The sequence below is a fragment of the Pinus tabuliformis genome, chromosome 8, assembly GCF_031772625.1.
Source record: "Pinus tabuliformis cultivar Carrire ecotype Pingquan chromosome 8, CPIR1, whole genome shotgun sequence".
NCBI classification, from domain to species: Eukaryota; Viridiplantae; Streptophyta; class Pinopsida; order Pinales; family Pinaceae; genus Pinus; species Pinus tabuliformis.
The window spans coordinates 554,172,250-554,178,342 of record NC_142294.1 but is presented as its reverse complement, the minus strand read 5'-3'; the positions used below and the strand labels follow the sequence as shown (position 1 = coordinate 554,178,342).

Genomic DNA, 6,093 nt, shown 5'->3' with positions numbered 1-6,093 from the left:
CCATAGAAATTAAATCAAAGTTTTAGTAAAATAAAAAATGAGAATACTTTATATATAAAGATGTGAAATTAATATAGCATAAATAATATTATTAAAAATCAACATATATCGGTTTTAATTAAAGATTCAGATGAGAGTAAGCAAACTGACTAACAATAATAGAGTAAAGATAAGGCATAATTCTTTTAATTTTTTTATTATTATATCTTTTTGGCATGATTGATCCAAAATATAAGTTAAATATTTTATAACTAACAATACAATGGGATCAAATTTAACAAAGAAAAAGAGCTATATAGTGACAGAGCCTGAAAACAGAAAGACATTACAACATCTCTATTATATTGAGATAAAAAACAAATATCACACTCCATTATACATTTCTACTCTGACAATCATTTAAGCATATCATAAGACTGCAGTTACATTCAAACGCTACCCTGTAAATCTAGATAACACAGTGAAGCTTTTTAAAAATAACATCGAGAAAAGTAGGTCGCATGGGGACTAACTCCATGTAACCAGTATTTACAGTCTCCAATCAACATACTGGAGTAATGAGTGACTCAGCTTGGTCCTCCAAGGAGAACCATCGCCTTCCTCAAAGGGCCATCATGGCTGCCTCTGGATAATGTTATCATTTGAATTTGAAATATATTGACCACGATGAGAACAGTGATTTGCAGTGGAAGAACGTACAGACCACATAAAATTCCGTTGGTTGAACCTCGTCCATAGTCTCTGTTTCTTGAATTATTAGTAGTATTAACATTGGTATTCTTTCCACTTGAAACATAATTCCTAGAATTACTGTTTTGAGCACTGGATTCAACACTAGCAGAAAACAACGGGCATCCTGAGATCCCCGGACATTACCTTGGCAGCCGCGGGTTATGACGCGGCACTTCTGGGCCTGGATGAAGATCTAGCCTGTGATGTAGCTGGAAAGTCGCCCGGCAATCCAAGGCGACAGACGGGACACGAATTATGCTGAGCCAGCCAGGGAAGTATACAATCTGAATGATAAATGTGCTTGCAGGGCATCTCCCTGGCTTGGCCTCCGACTTCGAACCTGTCATTGCAGATAGGGCAGTGCGAATTGTTAATCAGATGCCGGGAATTGATCCTAATCGTGGGCATTGCATCCACGGCGGCCCTCGGGGCAGGAGGAGGGCCCAACCTATCGTTCTGAGACAGCTGTTCTATTAGCTGTTCTAACCCAGGACCCATGAAATAATCCCCAATATTTGCAGGCAAGGTCCTGGGTTCGATTCCTGTATCACTGCCCAAAATTAACACCATGGGGCCATTACCCCTAATCGCGCCCCGTCTGAGAATCCTGTCAGGGACATGACCGCGGCCTTCTCTGTTTTCTGGGTTACTCAGCAAGTTGAGCAGGTCAGCCATGAGGTCAGCCACAGAAAGCCTTTCTCCGCCCTCCATTAAGAAGCCCTCGAAGGGGTTTGTTCGGGAGCTCGAAATGCCATCACTTGCTTCCTCTACAAACCCTCCGCCACAACTGGGACAAATAGTGGGCTCTCCTGCCAATAATCTTAACATACGATTGCAAGCATGACACCAGTAGGGAGAACTACTTCTAGAACCCATCTCGATAAACCCTGAAAATTCAGGAAGACGACCTTCGAAACCCTTACGACGGCCGCTATTCAAATCCAAACGTTAAAAGGGCCGATGAAGCTTGAATATATTGATCGCGCTGCGGTCCGAGCAGAATTCAGCTCAAAATCCTCAAATTTATCGCCCAGGAATGGCAGTTACAGCTCCAAACTCAAGGCATGCAAGGAATCATGCAATTATTGATGGGAATGTTGACCCGTGGGAGACTTTTGGGAGATCAAAGCTGAGAATTTACAGGTTACACGGTTGGGATTTCGTGGACCGTATTGAACATGATTTCGTGGACTGTACTGAATAGAAGAGACAAAGATGAGGGGGAATATGGTTCCATTCCTTGCTTTCCCTTTGTGTTGCCTCCTAAGGTCTCAACGTTAACGTTTGGCGTTTGAATTTGGAAAGAGAGAGGGATTCCATCGGTGGATAATCTTTTTTAATAAAAATTCCAATTTTATTATCAAGAAATTTTAGAAAATTTTAGGGCTAATATTCCATGGAGATTAGTTTTTAATATTCGTTAAAAAAAAATAATGAGAAATAAAAATTATATAATATTTAAATATTTTATAAAAATATGGCTAAACATAATTGATATATTAAAAACAATTTGATTTACCAAAATCAATAAACTTTTATATAAATTTCTATTCTTAAACTTTCCTTTACCAAAATAAAAAAAATTTAATATATTCTTTTCATCTCTCAATGAAAATTAATAGATAGAATTTTTCATATTTATAAAAAGATGGAATTTTTAATATTCACCTATGTGAATTTTAAATGCATATATCAAATTTATTTATTTTACATATGGAACATCCCTAAAATATCAATATAACATTTATCATTTATTAGAGTATTTTTATTTTAATTAGATTCCTGGTTACAGTATTGGTTTTCCCATGGCGGGTCATCAAAAGGCTTGTAGAAGAGATGGAAAGAGGAAAAGACCATTCACATTCTTTTTATGGAGTCATTTTTGGATGGGCTAATCGACTACGGTTAAGATAAGTACTCTGTTTATTTTTTTTTAAGAAAAATATGTGTTTAAGATAAGTAATCCCTTATTTTCTTGAAGGAAAATATATGTGTTTAATTGAGTGTTTTTGGAAAGATTATATATATATAGCGAGGAATGTGATAAAATATGAGTCTCTGTGTGTTTTTTGAAAATAAGTTATTGTATTGGTTTAAAAAAGAGAGTTTGTATATATCACTATAGGTAGATAAAATTGTGAATATCTATTTTTAGTAGAAAGAATATATTGTTAAGTATAGATAAAGATTGTTATTATTATATATAGAAAAAATTTGCTATTATATATATTTGCAGCATTAAAAGATAAATAACATTTATTATCTTTATATAACAATTTATATGTTTTTTATGTAAGATAAGACGCATGTTTTTTTCTTGAAAAGGGATTTTCTACTAAAATGATAAAAGTGTAGGTTATTTTCTTGGAAATGAATATAGATTAAAGAGGGTAACTTGTGAAATAATTTCATGGGTGGTAAAAAATAAAAGAGAAAAGTTAATTAGATTATTTTTCTTGGAAAGTGGGATTATGTGTTTATAAGACATAATTATTTGTTGAAGAAAAGATAAGTTAATTGTGTTAATTCCTTTGCAAAGTTTGGAAAAGTTACATCTTTTGGTAGTAAAAGGATAAATGACTTATGTGTTGTAAATTGGATAGTTTGATATAATTGCATGGTTTAATGCATAAAAAGTTAACATTATTATTATCTTAGCCTTTATGCCCAAAGGAAAGGTTAATTATGATACTTTCATGAACTGTTATGATACTTTCTTGAAAACAAATGCATGAAAACTTGTACATACAATAGAAAAAATAAATTGAGTTCTTGAAAATAACTATGTGAAAAGAACACATATGTAGAAACATAGAAACAATAATTGATTACATGTATGAAGATATAACTATCGTGTTAGACATTTTAAAGAGAAACATGGATTTGCAGAACTATTGCGTTAGATCTTTTAAAGAGAAATATGGATTTGTGTGAAGAAAAGAATAAGTATTATGGAAAGTAAAACAAATAGTAACTTCATTAATATGAGAAGATTCAGCTGCCAAGGAGTGCAACGATTCATGGCAGCTTAGGGTTTTTGGTAAGTTCTGCAGTATCTGAATCTCTCTGAACAACAATAGAACTGCAGAAACTCATCATCTCTGGCGATAACACTACTCAGCAGTTAGATCCCTGCTATGGATCCCCCTCTGGGGGGAAGCAGCACCTCCCCCCAGTGGCAACAACATGATATGGATTTGTAATGGGGTTGAAAGGGATATTGACATGGAACAACTTATCAGCACTGCAAAGCAGACTGATGCAACAAAGCAAGGGAAACAAAAATCACCATAGGACACAGAAGCACTACATCAGACTCAGCAGCAAGACAATCCGACATTGAACAGAGAGGTCTCCAAAGCTACCTTGGTCACCTGCAAAACTATTGCAGCAGAGCAACCCAAGATAAACTACCTAGTCACTAGATCAATGCCCAAATCCAATTTATGAAGGACCCCGCTCTCATAGGGAAATTTATCAACTTCTAGCCGACAAGGAAAGCCCTGCAGGGATGGATTGCAGCCAAATGGAAACCTAAAGGTCATGTCACCCTACAGCTCAGACCTAAAGGCTTCTTTACCACTGTCTTTAACTGCATAGAAGACTGTAACAGAGTCCTAGATGACAACCCCTATTTCTTCGACTCTGCGGGCTTGTATCTTAGAGACTGGATAGAAAGATTCACTCTGGACAAAGAGGATTTCAGTTGGGTGCCTATTGGATCCGCCTGTATTCCCTTCCATTGGAGTACTGGGATGAAGAATCACTAAAAGACATTGGAAATGGTCTGGGCAACTTCATAAAGATAGCCGAAGAAACAAAACTAAGAAGGTATACTTCCTATGCTCACATCTGTGTCTACATGCATCTAGACAAGGCACTCCCGGACTCGGTAAGTCTATATCACGATGATTTTGAATGGATTCAGCCTATAGACTATGAACATGTTCCTTTTAGATGTAGAAAATGCCATGCACATGGTCATCTTTTCCATGACTGCCCCCTAAATGTAACCCCCAAAACCAATACCACCTCAGAAAAAACTGATGAGGAAGGATTTACTAAAGTCAACACCCGGAAAAAGCACCACAAAAATCCTACTTTGGGATCCAAAAATCCCATAGCCAACTCAACCATACCCTCCACCAGCAACAACTTTGATATCTTAGCTCAATCAGCTTTGAATGACTCTGAACCCACTACCACACCGAAGATATACTCAAGCCATCTTTGGTAATCTAGCCCTCAGCCACAAGGAAAGACCCAAAGCCACTTCAGACCCTAACAAGCCCAACATCCAATCCCACTAAGGAATCCGAATCGAGGTACAATGGAGTGGAAATGGATATCTTTCTCCAAGAACCAATTCATTCAAATGACTTAGTAGCAGGAAGCAGTGAGCCCAAACATATGGAAGAGGAGCCTGAAAGTATTGACATTGGGGATCTGGATATATTCAGCCTTGAGCAAGCTTGTAGAAGGAAAGAGTTTGATAAAATCTCGGATAGACAACTAGAAATTTTGGAGGTAATCCTTTCTAGAGCACATTAGCAGCGAACTTTAGGGATCCAACCGGGCAATCAATGGGATGGGAAAAACCTTCCCAAAGATACCAAGAAATGAGGAAGAAAGATAGATCTGCAAAGAACCATCATCATTGGGGAAATGTTGGTGGAGTCAAGAAGATATTCCAAGTTAACAAAGTACTACAGGCCACTACCCAATCTTGAACCATGAAGCTCACATCATGGAACTTAAGAGGGTTAAACAGCCCTATGAAGTACAGAATGATAAAAAAACATGATATAGCAAGAGAAACCTCAAAGTTTTTTCATACAAGAGACAAAATGTAACACTAATACCCTTGGCACGATTCTCTCAAAAGCCTGGCTAGGAAGCCAGTCAGTAGCAGTGGATGCTTCGGGAGCTTCAGGGGGACTAGAAATAGCATGGGATACACAAGCTATTTCACTCACTGATTTTCATGTGAATCAAGATCTCATTCAAGCAACTTTTCATATTATTGGGACCAATATTCATGGACATATCACCAATGTCTATTTCCCTCAGGATGCTACAAACAAATTAGCATTGTAGAACACAATTGCAAGGATCAACTCTGCCAGAGCCCATCCTCTTTGGATTACAGGGGGTGACTTCAATATGATCACTAAACTTGAAGAAAAGAATGGAGGCTGGGTTAGACTAGACATGGAAAACAACCACTTCAAGGACTTCATACAAAATAATTGGCTCATTGATCTGCCTTTTAACAGTGGAATTTACACCTAGAACAATAAAAGATCAGGTTCACAGCAAATAGCCTCGTGGTTGGATCACTTCTTGCTATCTGATAATGCA

At 37.0% G+C, this 6,093-nt stretch overlaps 1 pseudogene; it reads right to left on the bottom strand.

Moving 5' to 3' along the window:
• Positions 1 to 311: 311 nt before the first annotated feature.
• Positions 312 to 1,980, bottom strand: LOC149236666 (putative E3 ubiquitin-protein ligase RHC1A; annotated as a pseudogene).
• Positions 1,981 to 6,093: the final 4,113 nt, after the last annotated feature.